The sequence below is a fragment of the Felis catus genome, chromosome A1 (assembly GCF_018350175.1).
Source record: "Felis catus isolate Fca126 chromosome A1, F.catus_Fca126_mat1.0, whole genome shotgun sequence".
Lineage (NCBI taxonomy): Eukaryota > Metazoa > Chordata > Mammalia > Carnivora > Felidae > Felis > Felis catus.
In genome coordinates this window covers 137,700,404-137,720,264 of record NC_058368.1, presented here as the reverse complement: position 1 = coordinate 137,720,264, position 19,861 = coordinate 137,700,404, and the positions used below count along the sequence as shown (strand labels likewise).

Here is a 19,861-nt window from a genome sequence, read left to right as displayed (position 1 = left end):
GCCCCTCCCCTGCTCGCATGCTCTCTCTCTCACTCTCTCAAAAAAATAAAAAAAATTTTCAGCTTCCCTAAGCTTAGGGTTTCTCAACTGGGACAGAATCCCACTGCATATGTAGCATCTGCCTGGGTCACTCCATGTTGCCCCTCTAGTTCTTGGGGAGGCAAGGGGAACTGAGATGAATGTGGAGTTCAAGCTGCTTGCCATGCTGGGAGTTATTAAGTCCTGTGCATCTGACCCAGGAATCTTGTGTATTCTGTCAGCATCCATGAAACTGCTAGAATCCAAGCTAACTTGTTAGCTCACAAGTAGGGTAAACCCTAGAACCTTCATGGCTCTCAACAGCCGTATGTTGGTCCAATAGTATGGGGGCTGTTGCAGGGACCCAGGTGAGAGATAAATTCCTTAGCTGGGGCTATGAAAGTAAGTATGGAGAGGAGGCAATAGATCCCAGAAATACTTAGAAAGCAAAATTGATGGGACCTGTGATGGTTTGGGATTGGAAGAGTTGGCGAAGGAGAGAGGTCATAGATGATTGCAACTTCTAGCTTGAATGTTTGAGTCACTGCTGGAGCTTCTGACTACGAGGGTGTTAGAGAAGGAATCTGGCTTTGGGAATGGAATGAAGAGTTCAGTTTTATACAGGTTGCCAACCTTTGAGGTGCTTGGGGGACCTTTAGGTGCTTTGAGGTGCTGATGGCCAGAGGACACCTTACCGGTGCATGTCTGAAACTCAGGGAGAGAGGCCAGAACTGTCCGAGACTTGGGAGGCCCCAGCATAAGACTGGTGTGGTAGCCAGCCTCCAAGATGGCTCCTAATGGTCTCTGCCTCCTAGTATTTGTTCTCTTGTGTCGTTTGTCCTTCATTGTATCAGAACTGGTCTGTATAAGCAGTAGCACACAGCAGAAGTGATGGGGTGTGACTGCCAAGCTTAGGTCATAAAAGACACTGTGGTTTATGCCCTGGTCTCTTTCCCGATCACTTGCCAGAGGGGAAACAGGCTGCCACATAGAGAGGTCCCTGTGAATGAGCGACTATGGAAGCAGATCCTCCAGCCCCAGTTGAAACTTCAGAAAACCACAGCCCTGGCTGACACCTTGACTGCAACCTCCATGAGAGATCTTGAACCAGAACCACCCAGTTGGGCCAGTCCCAGATTCCTGACTCTGAGAAAGCAATTATGTGAGACATTGAACGTTTGCTGTTTGAATTGCTAAATGTGGGGGTAATTTGTCACGCAGCGATAGAGAACTGATACAAGTGGCAACTAAGTTGTTCATCCCCTTCACTCGCAGCAGATGATCCCCATCCCTGGATTCATAGAACCAATGATGCCAACAGGCTGTAACTTTCTCCGCACCCCCCCTTCATTACTCTCACCTCTAAACATATTAGCTCTGCACTACATTTCCCTTCCCTCTAGTCTTAAAGAAGACTCACCTGTCTGCCCTTGCAGCAAAATAAAGGCTTTTGCACTCTACTCTGTATATTAACTTCCCCGGGCTGCCATCACAAAGTACCACAAACTGGGGTGGCTTGCAACAATAGAAACTTATCCTCTATAGTTCTGGAGGCCAGAAGTCTGGAATCAAGGTGTTAGTAGGGTCATCCTCTCTCTGAAGCATCCAGGGAAGGATGCGTCCCTGGCCTTCTTCTTGGCCGGAGAGTTGACCAGAAATCCTTGGCCTGCACCTGGACCATCTGCACGTGGCCGCCTTCTCTCTACACCTGCCTCCTCTCTTCTTCCAGGGACACCAGTCGTACTGGACGAAGGGCTCACCTTACCCCAGTATGACTTCATCTTAATTTGTGCCTTATTTATATCTGCAACAGCCGTGCTCCCAAACAAGGTCACATTCTGAGTGTCCAGGAGGTGAGACTCCAACATCTCTTCTTGGGAGCACAGTTCAACCTATAACACTGTACAAAGGGGACCACAGACCATTCCTAGCTCTCGTCTAACTGGCTCCCCTGTAGCCGAATCTGACACCGCTGACCACACTCCACTCAGAAGCTTCCCCCTGCCCTCGCCCCGGTCCTTGGCTTTCAGGGCACCGCGCTCTCCATCCCACTGACATGGCCACTCCTCAGTCATCTCTTCTGGCTCCTCCTCTTCCACCTGTCTCTGCCATTGAGTTCTCTGGAGTTCAGTATTTGGCCTTCTTGTCTTCTAAAGCTGTACTCTATGGCTGGGTGAACTTATAGCCTCAAAAATGCAGCAGAACCTCTCTGTTTAGTCCGGGCAATGATTCTGAATCCCAGACCCGTGTGTCCAAATGCCAGTGAGTTAGAGGAACCTCAGAAGCCACCTGTCCCAAACTGACCACGCTCTTGATTTCCCCCTCTATACTTTTTCCCCTCTTGTAACTCCCTTTCTCTGTGAATTGTTCCCCTGCCACTGGGCCCCCAAGTGAAATGTCTGAGGCTTTTTATTGTTTTCCTGTCCTGTGCCCGAGTCACATGACTCTTACCTCCTATAGAACTCCTGGATCTGGTCCCCCTGGGTCTCCTTCGGCCTGGATTGGGCCCCCATCACCTGTCATCAGACCAAGGCCATGCTCTCCTTACTTGTCTCCCACGCCCCGCCCTGCCCTCACTCAGTCTTCCACACTGCTGCCAGAATCTCCTCATAACTGATCTCATCTGACCTTCTTCTCAAACTCCTCAGTAGGGCTTCTTTGCCTTCAGGATACGATCCAAAAATGTCTCCATGGCCACAGGGCCTGTCGCTAGATTCTGACCCTGGCTGTCCTCTGAGGCCCACCTCACACTAATCTCTTGTCCCTTCTACCACTTAGCCCAATCCCTAGCCACACCGGATGACTTCATTCAGACATGCTGAGTTCCTTCATGCCACGGTGGGGGGGGGGGGGGGTGCTCTGCCTTCTCTCTTTGCTTCAAATCTTGGAGAGGCGACCTTGCAAATGCACCTCTCAGACCTCCCACTACAAAATAAAATTGTCTTTGTTTGCAGATGACATAACTGTCTATGTAGGAAATCTCAAAGAATCAATAAAAACGAAAACGAAAACCAAACAAACAAAACCCCTTGAAACTAATAAGCAGCCATAGCTGAGGGGCAGAGCATAATGGGACTGTATAAAAGGTTTATCCCTGGGGCGCCTCGGTGGCTCAGTCAGTTGAGCATCCAACTTCGACTCAGGTCATGATCTCATGGTTCGTGAGTTCAAGCCCCGCGTCAGGCTCTGTGCTGACAGCCTGGAGCCCACCTCAGATTCTGTGTCTCCCTCTGTCTGTCCCTCTGCCACTCATGCTCTGTCTCTCGCATTGTCTCAAAAATAAATAAACGTTAAAAAAAAATTTTTTTTTTTAAAGTTTATGTCTGAGGCTTCCTTGTTCACTATCAGGCAGTCCTAGTAACTCCTCCTCTGGCCCTTTAACATACTTGTACAGACCTGTGTTCCAGCACTTTCCACACTGTGAGGTCATGACTTGCTGACTTGTTAGCACCCCGCCTGGTCTGCCAGGTCCTTGTCTGAAGAGATGTGGCTGAGACCCTTCTTTGTTCCGATCCTCCACGCCTTTCCCAGTGCCTACAAACCCTGAATTGTTGGTTCAGTGTTGGGCTCCTGAAGAAAGAGAGGGCTTCCAAAAGCCACTTGGTAAAAATCTCATTTCACCTACTATTTTCTTCTTCTTCTTCTTCTTCTTCTTCTTCTTCTTCTTCTTCTTCTTCTTTTTTAACGTGTATTTTCTTTTTGAGAGAGACAGTGAAAGACAGAGGCACAAGCAGGGGAGAAGCAGAGAGAGAAGAAGACACAGAATCCAAAGCAGGCTCCAGGCTCCGAGCCGTCGGCACAGAGCCCCATGCAAGGCTCGAACCCATGTACTGTGAGATCATGACCTGAGCTGAAGTCAGACACCCAACCGACTGACCCACCCCAGTCCTCACCTACCATTTTCCAACAAAAGCTCTTTTTGCTAAAGGAAAGGGGCAGTGCATATGATAGTCTCAGTGGGGTCCCTTCTCTCTTGAGAGACGTTCTTTTACTTCATTCTTCAGAAACGTCAAAACCTGTGCTAGAACCAACTGTGCTAGGCCAGTACGTTTCCATTTGCTACGTCGAATCATCTTAGAGACGGCCGGCAAACGATTAGAATTCAGCCCCCACTGTCTATATGACAAATAGATGACATCACATCACATCTGGATTCAAACAGCCTCAGTCCTAATGTCAACAACAGTGGCTTTTGATATGATTTCATGCTGTATGGAAAATTGTTGCCAAGTGCCATAACAGACGAACCGCCAAATGGCCTCAAGAAGAGGAACGTGACAGCAATAATGAGTCTGTGTTGATGTGGAAGAAGCGTCGTGAGGGGAGCTGGAGAGGGGCAGCCGTAGGGCCCGTGGGAGCAGGTGGTACGAGGAGAGTGAAAGTGGAAGTGTGCTGTGTGCAAAGTCATTCACTGGCCCTGTCCTGGCTGGGGCTCTGAGTCGGCAAGCGGCAAGCATATCTGCTATGCTCACCACCAGGGGATTTACCTTTTGCAATTCAAGGTGGTAGAGGGGGAAGAGAAGGCCTGTGTGGGGATCACCCTTGTGAGGGGGAAGCTACTTTTTGGCTATCTCCCAATTTCCTCTCCGTGGTATTTCAGGCCAAAAGTAAGACAAGTCTGTCTCCTCCTTCCTCCTAAGTCACTCACTTTTGTCCTTTTTACTTAGAATCGCTTTTTTTTTCCCCTTAAACTCCCACTTTGCAGTACTTATTAAGCATAGAGGAAAATGAGCTTCTCACCAAATGAATGGATACTTTTTTAGAGCAATGACCTGAAACACAGTATTGTATGACATCACACATTGCCCCACATCGTGTCTACCTGAGGTGAACTCTGAGTGCTGGGTAGTGTGTGCCGGGGCGGGGGAGGGAGGGTGGTCTTATTCTCTCTGGGAACCGCATTACCAATGGCACATAAGCGAGTGTTTCATGAATTTTTGGATGAATAAATTGTGTTCACTTTTACTTTACCTGCAACAAACTTAAAAATTAAGACTCGTTTTTGGAGTGCCTGGCTGGCTCAGTCAGGGGAGCATGTGATTCTTTTTTTTTTTTTTTTTAATTTTTTTTTTCAACGTTTATTTATTTTTGGGACAGAGAGAGACAGAGCATGAACGGGGGAGGGGCAGAGAGAGAGGGAGACACAGAATCGGAAACAGGCTCCAGGCTCTGAGCCATCAGCCCAGAGCCCGATGCGGGGCTCGAACTCCCAGACCTCCCAGACCATGAGATCGTGACCTGGCTGAAGTCGGACGCTTAACCGACTGCGCCACCCAGGCGCCCCGGGAGCATGTGACTCGTGATCACAGGGTCGTGAATTCGAGCCCCATGTTGGACCTAGAGCTTACTTAAAAAAAATAAAGACTCCCTTTTCATTGGCCGACTGGATTATATCGGAGACACTTCCCCACCCCAGAAGTTTATGAACACCCAGCAATGAAAATTAAGTTGATTTCAAAACACAAAGACTGCAAACCTGCTGAGCAAAATAAGACTCTTTTCCCCACCCAAATGTAAATTTTCATCTTACTCAATCCTTATTGTCTGACAGGGATGGTTTTTCCATTCCCGTTGGTTGTCTGTAGCACACTGCTTGCCCCTTGGTGTATCTTTGTGTATCTTTGAGAGTTAACTAAACCCTTTATTGGTAGGTTTAGACACATATCTTGTTCTAGACCTTGCAAGAAGATTTGGCCCAATTTAAAAATTGATTGTCATGAAATAAATGAGTTTTTGGACAGCTTCTTCTCTCTTAAAATCCTAATCCACCACTTTAAAATGTGAAAGGACCTCACATCAAGAAGTCATGGGAGCTCCTTAGAGCCCAATTTAAACTTTCTGTTAGCGTCAATTAGGAGGGGTTGTTAATGCGTCTCTACAACACTGATTTATTTAGAGAATATCATATGTTTGAGAGCTGCCTTGGCAAGGAACTCTGCTAAACACAGAGATACACGCTCCATGCCCACTGGGCTCACATAAAAGGGAAAAAATACGCAATAGGGGTTTACCTCAGTGGGGTGAGGCTTGATGTTTTCCAGATGGTGACACCACAAGTGAGTTCAATAGAAATATCTTTAGAAAAAGATGCTCGAATATTAAATAAGCAATGAATATACATCAAGCCCTGATCTGCTGCGTCTCATGACATCTGGGCTGGGAGTGCCTCTTGTCCCCAGCTGCAGATGGGGTGGTCTCCTCTGGCAGTGGGAGGCCCCATTAGATTTCCCATTAGGAAGATTATTCTGGCAGGGTAAATTCTAGAACTGGAACACTGTCCACAAATAGATTCAGGACTTTTCTTGGGGTGAGGAAGGGGGAAAGAGAAGAAAGCTGCAAAGGAGAGATGTTTCTTGGTTGCACGAGTGAAACTGTATGCCTCGTGCGTGAAAGATCAGGCACTTCCTTCTAAATTTAGAGTAAGGTCAGTAAATCCAACGGTCAGGAAACATTAAATGGAGTTGGTCAAAATGGTGCTTATGAAATAGCTCGGAAACACGCTGACCAAGACTCTAGAGAGTCCTTGATAGGATAGGAGGTAAATGATGAGGAACACAAGTGACCTCTTTGGAGGCAGGGACAGGCAAGACGTCTGCCTTACCTTAGGCACTTTATAAGTCTACGTCCAGGGAAATCGAGGCCATGACCAGAGCCTCACCGTATTACCTGCTCTGCCACTCCGTGTGTGTTTGTGTGTGTGTGTGTGTGTGTGTGCACGCGCGTGAGTGCGCGTATGCTGTGCCCTGGCAGATGGTGGTCAGGAGGCCCCGGAAGAGGAGGTGGAGGTGGGGAGGTCCTTGGCCTCCAGCACTGCTGCCCTGGGGCCTGCTTGATCCCCTTCCACCCTTACTAAGAAGGCATGAGGCCTCTTCCAGTTTGGGCCAAAGTATATAGAACGTTCAAGATAAATGAGTATGGCCAAAATATTGGGTTTTGGTATCAGACACTATCAGCGGATGGTTTTAGAGATGTGTGCTAGTGAGTGCAACCAACGACTCCAGCCCTGTTCCCCTCAGAAGCAGTGCCAATAAAGTTTTAAGCCTCATCCACGTGAGACAGAGCCAGAAATCTTTCTGTCTTCATACCATCACTGATGAAGTGACATTTTAAATTTGTTTTTAATTCTTTTTCTGTTTTTAAGTTTGTTTATTTATTTATTTAGAGAGAGCTGGCGGGGGAGGGGGTAGAGAGAGAGAGGGAGAGAGAGAGAGAGAGAATCCCAGAGCCTAAGGTGGGTCTCGAACCCACCAACTGCGAGTTCATGACCTGAGCCAAAATCAAGAGGTAGAGGCTTAACTGACTGAGCCACCCAGGCACTTGGATATTTTTTTTTCCTTGAGAGACAGAGAGAGAGAGCATGCGAGTGAGCGTGGGGGAGGGGCAGAAAGAGAGAGAGAGAATCCCAAGCAGTCTCCCTGCTGACAGTGTGGAGAGCCCCATGTGGGGCTCGATCTCACAAACCATGAGGTCCTGACCTGAGCCGAGATCGAGTCTGACCTTAACCGACGGAAGTACTCAGACACTCTGATGAATTGACATTTAAAGACCTATTGAAATGTCTTTGAAATCCTGATGTCTGCCAGTATTTCTCAAACTTGCCTTGAAACGAAAATTACCTGGGGGCATGTGGGTGGCTCAGTTGGTTGATCATCTGACTCTTGATTTTGGCCCAGGTCCTGACTTCAGGGTGGTGGAATGGAGCCCTTCATCCGGCTGCATGCTGAGCATGGAGACTCTCTCCCTCTCTCTCTTTATCTCTCTCTCTCTTTCCCACTGCCTCTCTCCCCTGCTCGCTCGCTCACTCTCTTAAAAAGAAAAAGATGAAATTTACCTGGACTGCTCCTTAAACCACAAATTGCTGGGCTCCAACCCTAATCTAGTGAGATAGAATTTTCTGGAAAAGAGACATGATCATCTACAGATTTTACAAATGCTCCAGGTGACACTTAGCATCAGGGTTCTCAACCCTGAGGGGTTTTGAATAATGCCTGTGCCCAAATTCTGTGCTTCAATGGTCCAGTGGTTCACATGTGGGACAGGGCCCAGCAATCGGTGTGTTTTCCTTGGGTGATTCTGATAAGCAGTCAAGGATTACTCTGAGGCACAGTGTTTGACTTAGCTCCAATTTACAAGCCGTGGAGTCAGATTACCTGTGTTTGACTCTGGTCCATGTGGTAGCTTGCTCCTGTGCAGCTCCGGACGATTCATGCAACTTCCCCAAGCTTCGGTCTCCTCCACTCTAACGTAGGAGCCACAATATGACTTATTTCCTGCCGTTTATTTTGAAGATTAAAGAGATAATTGTGTAAAATTCCTGGCACATTGCAAGCACTCAGTAGATTTTAGCTTGATGAATTTTACACGTGCCTCTGTGTTAAGAACTGGCGACCCAGAGATGGATAAGAGGCGACCCCTCTGCCCTCAGGGAGTTCGCCATCTCTGGGGAGAGGCAGGCATATGCCATAGGAGCAATGTGAACAAAGTATGTTGAGCTCAGAGGGGCTGGTCAGTTTCACTGGCTAAAGAAAGCAGCATCAGGAACGTGCACGGGAGGTGACATTTGAAGAATGAGGACTATCTAGCTTGACTGAGAAGGTGACAGGCAAGCAATCCCAGTGAGAGAGCAAAATATGAGAGCAGAGAGGGTGCATGGTGTCTCTGGAGATGGGGCTTCAGAGTGGCTGAGCTTAGTGTTCAGGAGATGAGCCTAAGAGGCAGATTAGAATCCAGTTATGATGTCCCATAAAGGCTGTGTGGAGGGCTTTGTTCTTTTGTCAACAGGACCAGTCACCAGAGGATTTTGGTTTGATCAGTGATATAACTGGATCTCTCTTTTAGAACCGTAATCCTCACAGAAGCATGCAAGATGAGAATGCAGAATAGGGGATATGGGAGGCAGGTGAAGTCTGAAGTGGAAATGTCATTAATTCATTCAACAATTCATTGGAGTGCCTACTTCTGCCAGATACTAGATGCTGATCTACAGCAGTGAATAGGCCAGGGTCACTGCCCTCACCATTAGCGGGTGGTTACAATAGTCCAGATGTGTGATGGGGAGGTCTGCTGGGAACAATATTTTTTCCTTGGGGGAAAAGTAATCCAGATGAGACTAACACATCAGAAGAAGAGGGAGACTGTTTAGCATCACATGGCACCAAGGGGACATGCATGGGAGACCACAGATCAGTGGTTCCCATTCTAAGGCTCCCAATGATAAGGAAGGTCTATGAACTATTTTCAGTTGTTTGAAAAGCTGAATATAAATACTCACTAGGTGATTCGTATTAAGAATGCAGATGCTAACTATGCTGGCTACATGTGGCTGTGTAACAGACTAGCCCCAAACTTGAGCAATAACTACCGACCTAAACAAACAACCATGTTATTGTATCTCACATCATGTGGAATTTAAGCTGGGCTTGGCAGGGCAATTCTTCTACCCCAGGTGGCATTAACTGAGGTCATGAGGTGGTGTTGAGCTGGGCGTCAGTCTGGCCTAGAGGCTCCAAGATGGCTTCATTCACATGCCTGGCACCTTGATGAGGACAGTAGAGGGTGGGCCCTGCTGGGCCCCTAATTAGACTTCTTCTGTGGCAGCTGATAGTTCCAAAAGGCCTCCAGGAGGAAACGGCTGGTTCTCTTCAAGGTTCAGCTGAGAATTTGCATTGCATCACTGTGCTACATTCTGTTGGTCCAAGTGTCATAGGACGGTCCAGATACAAAAGGAGGGGAAATGAGATTATCAAAGAACGTGCAGCCATTTTTTTTTTCTTAAACTTTCCATATACTCTTTTGCTTCTTCCTTCATTTTATTTTTTAAAAATTTTTTTTTCAACGTTTTTATTTATTTTTGGGACAGAGAGAGACAGAGCATGAACGGGGGAGGGGCAGAGAGAGAGGGAGACACAGAATCGGAAACAGGCTCCAGGCTCCAAGCCATCAGCCCAGAGCCCGACGCGGGGCTCGAACTCACGGACTGCGAGATCGTGACCTGGCTGAAGTCGGACGCTTAACCGACTGCGCCACCCAGGCTCCCCCGTGCAGCCATTTTTAATCCAACCCATCAGTTAAAACTGGTTGTCTCTTTGCCTTTAAAAGCTGGGATTGGGGCGCCTGGGTGGTTCAGTCTGTTAAGCGTCTGTCTGACTTCGGCTCAGGTCATGATCTCGTGGTTCGTGGGTTCGAGCTCCGCATCAGGCTCTGGGCTGACAGCGTGGAGCCTGCTTGGGATTCTGTGTCTGCCTCTCTCTCTCTGCCCCTCCCCTGCTCATGCTCGCTCTCTCGCTCTCTCTCTCTCTCTCTCTCTCTCTCAAAAGTAAACTTAAAAAAGTCATAAAAGCTGGGAATATACTGTCCTAAATTTTAATTGAAGCTAGATACCCTAAGTTATATAAGCATAAGACAGTATCAGCAGTAATGTCTGACTGATTCAGATGGACAAAAATTTATCAAAATGTGAGGTCCTTGGAAATATAATTCCCCACCATGGCATATCAGCCCCTGCCTATCTCCCCACAACTTGTGCTACTTGTTTCTCACTGTGGCCCAACCAACATACCTTCTTTTAGTTCCTTGATCTCTCCAAGCTCTGTCCCACAATGGGGCCTTTGTGCATGCCTTCTTTTCTTGACCAGCCCATCTAGGTAGTCTCCTCATACAATCCTATGATCTCAAGTCATTCTCTAAGACTGCCCTGTGTACGCGCCTCTTAGTTTTTATCACACCTGCTCCTTCCCACCCACTCCCCCACCCAGGAAATAATTCCACACAGGTAAGAGATTTGCCATTCAGCTCCTGGCTGTATCCCCAGAACCTGGCACAGGGCCTCGCCAGAGCAGGCAGTCAATAAATATTTCTTGAATAAATGATCCTCTGTCTCAAGCATCCCTATAAGGTTCTGCCATCACCTGTCAGGAGCAGAGGAGGAGACTGCCGTGTTGGAATGATGTCACTCATGGTTTAGCAGTGACCATGCTGAGGGTGCTGAGCCCTGATCATTGGCCCACAGAGGTTGGAAGTGAAAAAGACTAATGGGAAACGCTATCGGAAATGTCAGACTGGAAGTTGGGCACTTAGAAGCCATAACACATGGCAAAGCTCTTCATATATCCATTTCCTATGTCCTGCCTACCTCCCGTCATGATCCCTGTGTTGTCCCCTGGGCTTTTGAAGCCTGGGTGATTTGGTGTGATGCTGAAGGGGTGGGAACTGTTTTGTAGCCTGGACTTGACGTTTGGAATATGGAGTTACCTTCACCTGAATCAGTTGGGCTGTGAGAGGAACCTACCTAAAGAGCTTAATAAAATGAACAAGCAATCTCACAGGCATTCAGAACTAGCAAAACCAATGTCATCTGGCATTGGGGTCTGACCCAGGAAATAAAATACTGGGGCTCCTCCCTCCTCTCATGCCTTGTCTGCTGTCCCACTTCTCTGCACAGGGCAACTTCTGTTTCCTGTGGTTGACCACCTCATGACTTCAACTGGCATATGGACTGACTCCAACTCTGACTCCATATGACCTTTGGTCCATCACCATCCATCAACAAGCTGACTCAGTCTCTGCCTCCCAATGCAAATGCTCTTGGGAGGAGATTGGCTCAGCTGGTTTATAAATTGACTCCCCATTGGATCAGGTGTCTGTCCTGGGTCCAATCATCTGAGGCCAGACCTCTGAGAAAAAGAGGCAGCTGGGGCTAGGAGTGCAGGCAAGGGGTGCGGGGGTGGGGAGAGGCAATGGACCAAATAAAACAAAGTTTTCTTGAATGTAACTCTTGTACCGCCTCACCTCCAGTTGTACAGTTAAAAACAGCCTCAATGATGTGAGAAGAAAGTAAAAAATAGCATTACCATCATTTGAGAACAGTTCCCAAATATCACCCAGATTTAATAAATCCAATGAGGTCTTAGCTTAAAATAGTAACTGAAATTTATGATTCAACTGCCTCTAATGCAAGCAAGTCCCATTTTAACCTTCTGAAACGTCTTTAAGACTATTTATCCTAAAATATCTTTAAACTCCCTGAATCACTCAAATGGAAACAGGCCAAGTAACATTTCATTTGCCTTAAATATTACATTAACTCTAAGTGATTTTTATGTTTGAATTTTAAAATGAAATATATTGCATTTTTACATGTATTTGTTCAGTATGCGTATAGATAGATCATGCGGTTTTGTAGAGTTAACTAAAACCCTAACGATTGAGTCTGGCGATGAGTTTGTATGAATCTGTTTCTCAAAAACCACCTTCAAAAAGAATGAAGTTATACATTGAGTTAAACCAGAAAGATGCCACAGTCACGGAATCCAGCGGAGATACAAAGCTGAAGGGTGTCCTAGTTTCTGCCTCCTTAATGATACATCCACAGGAAAAATAAAGAAAGTTATTAAGAAGGCGGACTTTCGTCTGGAAGACGACATAGGAAAATGTCAGCGTACTTTACCTGATTCTAAATGAAACCTCCAGAGTCTATAGTGGGGTGCCTGTCTCAGATCTCGCATACTTCCTGGGGCATGAACTGTGACAGAATGCCCTGAACGGCAAATGGCAGCACACTCTCACCACTAATCAACTCCTGGGAAACTCACCATCAATCACCATTCCACAGCCTTGACGTGGGTCTGATGAGTAAACCAATACTCAGGAAAGGAGGCAGTAACCAAAACAGGATAGCGTGGCTGGTGGAAACACATTTTGGAGTTACACAGGAAGTGTAAATCTCAGTTTTGCCGCTTGCTGGTTGTGTTTCCGGAAAACACCTTGTACATAGGAGGTACTCACCAAGTGGTAGTCATTACTACTATGAAAAGGCAAACACAGAGGTAGTTCCAGCAGGGTCCCAGTGTTGTTGATATTAAAACCCTTTGGATAATGGTTTCTGTCAGGTTGTCAGGTGGCTGAATGCCTGTGCCAAACTTCTTTCATCCCAACCCATGTCTTACAAGCACAGAACCACCACCCCCACCCCCGCGGCCTCTGAGTCATCTTCACTGCCACCCCGTGATCCCCTTTATCCAAATACTTTCCCACCCGCCCATCCACCATCTTGTAAAACTCAGCCCAAGCCGCATAACCAATGGTCTGCTGGTACCCAGCTCTCCAAAAAGAACCCCAGTTAAAGAGTTCTGCTGATTTCCATGGTGTACTCTCATCTGGGCTGATTTCAAGCTACTGAAGATTTGACAACTGGCTAATACAATTCTTGAATATTCTCTTTAGCCGTGAACTGTGCATAATGACCTCCTTTCAAAGAGGAAAGGATGGAAAGAGAGGAGAAAGAGTAACTCTCCAGTGGGGAAATCCGACAAACGCTGTCTCAGCGAGGTGGTCAAGGTGAACACCAACAATGGTAACCCATTTTGATTGTATATACCTTTGATATGATGTGGTGAAAATGGCACTTTAACTCCGTGGCCTTCTTCCAAAAAATGTAAAACCCCACATTAATCATGAGAAGAATATCATATGAATCTCAGCTGAGGGACATTCTACACAATAGCTGATCAGAACTCTTCAAAATTGTCAAGGTCATCAAAACCAAGTAAACTGTCACAATCGAGAGATGCCTAAAGAGAAAAGACAAAAGGTAATGTGGTATCCTGGATGGGCACCCGGAATAGAAAAAGGACATTAAGTAAAGACTAAGGAAATCTGAATATAGACTTTAGTTGTTAATAACGTATCAATATTGGTTCATTCATTTTAACAAACGTATCCTGTTATGTGAGGCCTCAGGGACGGGGACAACCGGGTGCAAAGTAGATGGGAACTCTGCGTTATCTTTGCCTTTTTTTAAAAACCTAAAAGTATTCTAAGATAAAAAGTTGATTTTAAAAATATTCCTAAATATCTTAACAGTTGGGTCTCAGAGCTTAGAACTCCACTAGATCCTCTGACTTCAACTGAGCCTTGCATCTAGCCAGGGCATGAGACCCTGGAGAGCAGAGCACAAACTTTACCCAGCTGTGTGGCCCTAGGGCTCCTTACAGTCGAGGGCACAGAGTAAGTGCCCTAACTGTTGAGTCCTTTCTCTAAACTGAAAGGCACCTGGGAGTATCTAACCAAGAACGTTCAACTTCACTCTCCTTTTTCCTCTTCCATCTGCTTTCTTCTGACCAAGTATTTGGTGTGTAGTAACATAGGAGCTAATAACATGGTTTCTAACTACCATGTCCTGTGAAAGCCCAGCTCTCTGGCTTCCTAGCTGTGTGGCCTTGAGCCAGTTATGTAATCTGTGAGCCTCAGTCTCTTTGTGCATACAACCGGAGCCGTAATATCTTCATCGTAGGTTTTTACGATGACTGACTGAATGAATCCATGTGAAGTGCTTAGAATAGTATTGGCTGCTTTTATTCCATTGCCTCCCTCCTCTCCCTTACCTGAGCTGAAAAGGTTTTGCCCAAGTGAATAACCTGCTTTGGGCACTTGCCTCAGCTTCATTCGACTTTGCTCGAGCTAACTCTTGTGTTGCTAACACTGGTATCCTGACTTGTCCCCCCGTTCAATCAATACATAGGCTCTGGGCATTCTCTTTTAGACATCTTTGAACCTGCAGACTGCCAACTTCCCTTCTATTTTAATATTTTTAATTTTTTTTAACATTTATTTATTTTTGAGAGACAGAGAGAGGCGGAGCATGAGCGGGGAGGGGGAGGGAGAGAGAGATACAGAATCCGAAACAAGCTTCAGGCTCTGAGCTCTTTGTTAGCACAGAGCCCGACACGGGGCTCGAACTCACAAACTGCAAGACCATGACCTGAGCTGAAGTCAGAAGCTCAATCGACTGAGCCACCCAGGCACCCCAACTTGCCTTCTATTTTAGTTTGAAATCACTATGAGGGATTAATTGATGAGAGCTGTCACACAAACCTGTCTCCGTTTACTCACGAACTCTAATATTTAGATTCTAAAGGAAGTGTGACTTTTTCTTGCTGTCTCTCTTTTTAACCACCTTGGAGGACTGGCGGAATGAAGAACCTCACAGAAGACAGTAATCCCAAAGAAACAACTTTAAGAACTGCGATGAACCAGAAATTCAATATATTTAGGGCTCCCTTGTGAAAACACAAAAACAAAAATAAAAATGCCTCCCACTGCTTCAACATCTCTATTCCCCCCACCATTCTCTTTAAAAACAAATGCCCCCCACCATTCTCTTTAAAAACAAATGGAAAAAGCCAAGTGTTGATGACAGTCGCTGGGGGGTTCGAATATGTCCCAGTAAAGGAGAGGAATGCTTTCACAAAAGATGAGCTCCGTCTTGACTGACAAGTCCTGGAAAACAAAAACCACAAGTCAACTCTGGTGTGTGTGTGTGTATGTGTGTGTACACACAGATAGGTGGGAGGAGGGCTCCCCAAGAGTCTGGATTTGATTTGCAGGACTATAAATTATCTTAAATGTTTTAAGAAAAATTTGAGGATTTGGTGGATATTTGAGAATTAAAAGTTTTATTTGAGAGACATTTAAGTATTAAGAGTTGTTTTTTTTGTGAAACATTTAGGGCAGACTCTGTCCCTACCTACTTTCGTGAGTCTTCTTTGTTTCTAGGAAAGTTTGAAGTTCTTTAAAGGAGAAATTTGCTCCTGAGATTCAGGAGTGGTGACGAGTATGGTCTGAACTGTAAAGAAAAGAAAAAGACAAATGAAAAATCTCAAATGCTGCTTGAAATTCTTGCTCTAGATGACCACTATCTTCCACTCTGAAATGTGAAGATTCTGTATGTTGTATACATATTTTTAAAACATCATACTAACTCTTGGACTATGTGGGACAGTGTTTCTTTTCAGAATTGTTTTAATTTAATAAATGTGATTGGTGGGGCACCTGGGTGGCTCGGTCGGTTAAGCGTCCGACTTCAGCTCAGGTCATGATCTCACGGTCTGTGAGTTCAAGCCCCGCGTCAGGCTCTGTGCTGACAGCTCGGAGCCTGGAGCCTGTTTCAGATTCTGTGTCTCCCTCTCTCTTTGCCCCTCCCCTGTTCATGCTCTGTGTCTCTCTGTCTCAAAAATAAATAAACGTTAAAAAAAAATAATAATAAATGTGATTGGTATCTCATTTTAGTCAACTTCTTTGCTTACAAAGGGGCTATACATCTTTTTGTGTGTGTGTTTCCTGTCCTACAAATTGTTTGTTCCTGTTGTTTTTCATATATGTATTTTGGAGTTTTATGGAGTTTTTTCTTAGCAACTCCCCATTTTTTATTATGGAATATTTCAGACATAAGGAAAATTACATATATTTAGAGCTCCTTTATAAACTTCCCAGATCCTACTTCCCACCCCCTCTGCCAGAGATAACCACTTACACTTGCTGTATATCTTTCCTTTCCACATTTTAATATTTTTAGTCTTTGGTTATCACACACACACACACACACACACACACACACACACAAAGTGTTGATATTGTAAGTTTTTATATTTTATCGGAGTGATAATATACTAAACTTAGCATTCTGAAAATGGCTCCTTTTAAGCTCAATGTTGTATTGCTAGGTTTATCCATTTTGATTAACTATGAGATCCAGTTCGTTCATTTAAATGGCCAAATTTAATTCCAAATTTTGGTATGAATATAGCCAACTGTGTTTTCCATCTGAGGAACTCTTTATATGATTATATATATTAACCCTATTGCTGGTTGGGGTGGGTAGGTGTGTGTGCCCCCCACAAATGTGTTTCTCCGTGTTTGCTTATTTAAATATTTTTATTTACACAGAGGTATAAAGTGTTCATGGAGTTAAATCTGTTGATTTGTTTTGTCTCTAATTTCTTCTGTTGCTTCAAAGCATACAATGTGTTCACTCTTTCAAAGACCTAAGAAGTATTCATATTTTCTTGTACTTTTTCTGTGATTTTTTTTTCTTTTTTTCAGTTAATTTTTTGGTTACACTTCAAACTAGGGGGAGAGGTTTGGTACATAAAATACATGTACATAAATTCCCCTCTAATATAGTCATCTATTGTCCCCACAAGGCTTATTAAATGTTACAGATCTTTGGTTATAACTTTTTTATATCACATATTACATTTTTATGTATGATAAGATATATTTGGAGGCGTTCTATTCGGCTTAACTGATACCTGTGTTTAGTGTTACTTCAGTATCTGGGTCTTATTTTATTATTGTTTTAAAATATATTTTCTGAGCTGACAGCCTCCATTGCTTCTGTTCCTCAAAATATTTTTGATATTCCTACCCAGTTATATTTATTATCAATTTTATTAAAATTTCATAGAGTTTCCAGGAAAATTGTGTTGGATTTTTTTTCTCTCCATGATTGGGTTAAAACTAACCATTAATTTGGGGGGATTGACATTTCCTCTGTTTTACTCTTGACTCCAAGGCAGTTTCCAGTTAATTCCTTTGTCTTTTCTTTTTAGACAGTCTACCAAAACTGACACTTTGACTGATGAAATATTTATTTGTCCTATTTTTAATCATCTTGTATTATCCAAAATTTCCAAAATGATATTAATGTTATGGAGGACAACTTTGTTCTGAATTTTCATGTGAACATGTCAGATGCAGCGTTGTATAAATTGGAATACTGGCCTAAGAATGTATCCTCTTCTGTTGTCCTTCAATACTTTTATGTGAACCTGTCTTAAAAATCATCATGTTTTCTCTTAGTGACTCTTATTAACATACATTTATATAACTGTATTCAATATATTTCTCTAAATTGTAACGTCCTGGAATTTTTGAATAAATACATTTTATGCATTATTTTTGTATTCAACCTATAATATTCAATTCTTTTCCCCAGAGTTTTGCATTTTCAAAATATCTATAGTTTTTGGTTTGTGTATATGTATTGGGTTTGGTATCAGAATTGTGTTTGCTGCATCAAATAATCTGGGTAGCTTTGCATGCATGTGGTGGGACATCAGTCAGTGTGATAGTGTGGCTTCTGCCAGAGTGACCTATCTTACTGGTGAGTTTGGGGTAGAGCAGGACCCTGCCTCCTGCCCTCCTCTTGGGAGCCAGCCTGCCCACAGAGAACATGCCTTCTGATCTATAAGTCTTGAACACACATTTTATGGGGCAAGTTCCATGTGGGGAGCATTTGGTAACCCAGTGCTGCCTGTGGCAAAGGATGTGGATCATTCTAACTCCAGGGTTTAGTTCTGAAAGATCTAAGCCATCTCCTTCAATACAGCATTTATTAGCAATAGTGCTGTCATTTTTATTTCCATGTGTTTAGTTTCCTTGCCTATCTCTCAGTTCTGACTTTTGGTGTGAAAGGAGTATTATAGATTGGGCCTGTTCAAACCGCAATAGCCCATCATACATTTAAAAGAAATTCTTCTCTTTTTTTATTTAGAGAGAGAGAGAGAGAGAGTGCACAAGTGTGCATGCAGGCAGGGGAGGGGCAAAGAGAGAGAGGGAGTCTCAGGCAGGCCCTGCACCCAGTGTAGAACTCAAAGAAAGGATTGATCTCATGACCATGAGATCATGACCTGAGCCAAAGTTAAGAGTTGGAAACTTACCCAACTGAGCCACCCAGGCACCCCTAAAAGAAATTCTAAAATGAGAATAAAATGGTTGGAGGAAAAATAATATCAAAAGATAATGGATAGTGATGGTTGCACACTTCTGTGAATATACAAAAACCATTGAAATATATATTTTAAATGTGTGAATTTTACAGTATGCAAATTATATCTCAATGAAGATGGTTTTTAAAAATATAATGGCTGAAAATGTTTCACAAGTAATAGAAGTCACTAATTATTTCAGAAATTACAGTATAAATCAACATGAAGGCATCCCCAGGCAAATCATAATGAAAGAGAGAAACCGTTAAGACATAGAAAAGATCTTAAAAGCTACCAGAAAAAGAACAATGGATAATCTAAAAAAAAAAAAAAGTATGGCAATTAATGTACTTCTCAACACAAGCCAGAAGACAGTAGAATAATACCTGCAAAGCGCCGACAACTAGAATTCTATACCCAGCTAAACTGTTGGGTCAAAAATCAAGGTGAAAAAACAACTTCTTATCCCCTCTTATCTTTCTCATTCACTGCAGCACTCTGAATTCAGTAAACCCTTTGACCTAGCAGGACCTCCGTTGTATTCATTCTGGCACCTTTTCCCCTACCTCTCATACTCTCATATTCTCCTCTCTTTCCACCTTACCCACCTGAAATTCCTCCATGTCATCATCTCTTTCTCCTTAGTCCTACTCAGGTGGCAAAACCATGATCCTAGTTAAATCCAACTTTCCACCTACTCTGAGCCTACAGAAGGGAGACACAACCAATCTGACTGGCCCGTTTTAAATTCAGGACCACCAACCCCAAATGAACCCTTGATGCTCCCTGGAAGATACTATATTTCTCAATTCATGTATCTCATATTATCATATTTGACTATTGTATATCTTTCCCTTTGTTCTCAAATTCCCAACACCTCTTCCCACACCCTCACTCACTGAAAACTTTGCTTTCCACTTCGCTGAGAAAATTGAAGCAATCAGAGGAGAATTTCCAAACTCCCAACACTACTTTTGCCCTTCTCACAACCTATGAGTCCACGTATTCTTTCTTCTTATCTGTTACTATTCATGACCCAGCCCTGCTTCCATCCATAGTCAATATCTCAACTTCAGAACTAGGTATTATTTCTTCTTGCTTACCTAAGGCTAGTAAAAGACATCTCTCCAGCAACTCTCTCTCCCTCTCTCTCTCTCTCCCTCTCTCTCACTACTGGATCATTTCCATTATCACATAAACATGTGGTTATTTCTTCCATCTTGAAAGAAACTTTCTTTTGACCTCACTTCCCCCACCAGCTCCCGTTAGTTACTCTGCTCGTCTTTATGGCAAAATTC

The 19,861-nt window shown here is 44.2% G+C and overlaps 1 long non-coding RNA gene across 2 annotated transcripts in view; it reads left to right on the top strand.

Moving 5' to 3' along the window:
* LOC102900561 overlaps positions 1–19,861 on the top strand; it is a 69,061-nt gene that overhangs the window by 13,463 nt on the left and 35,737 nt on the right. The gene's annotated exons all lie outside the window — the stretch shown is intronic.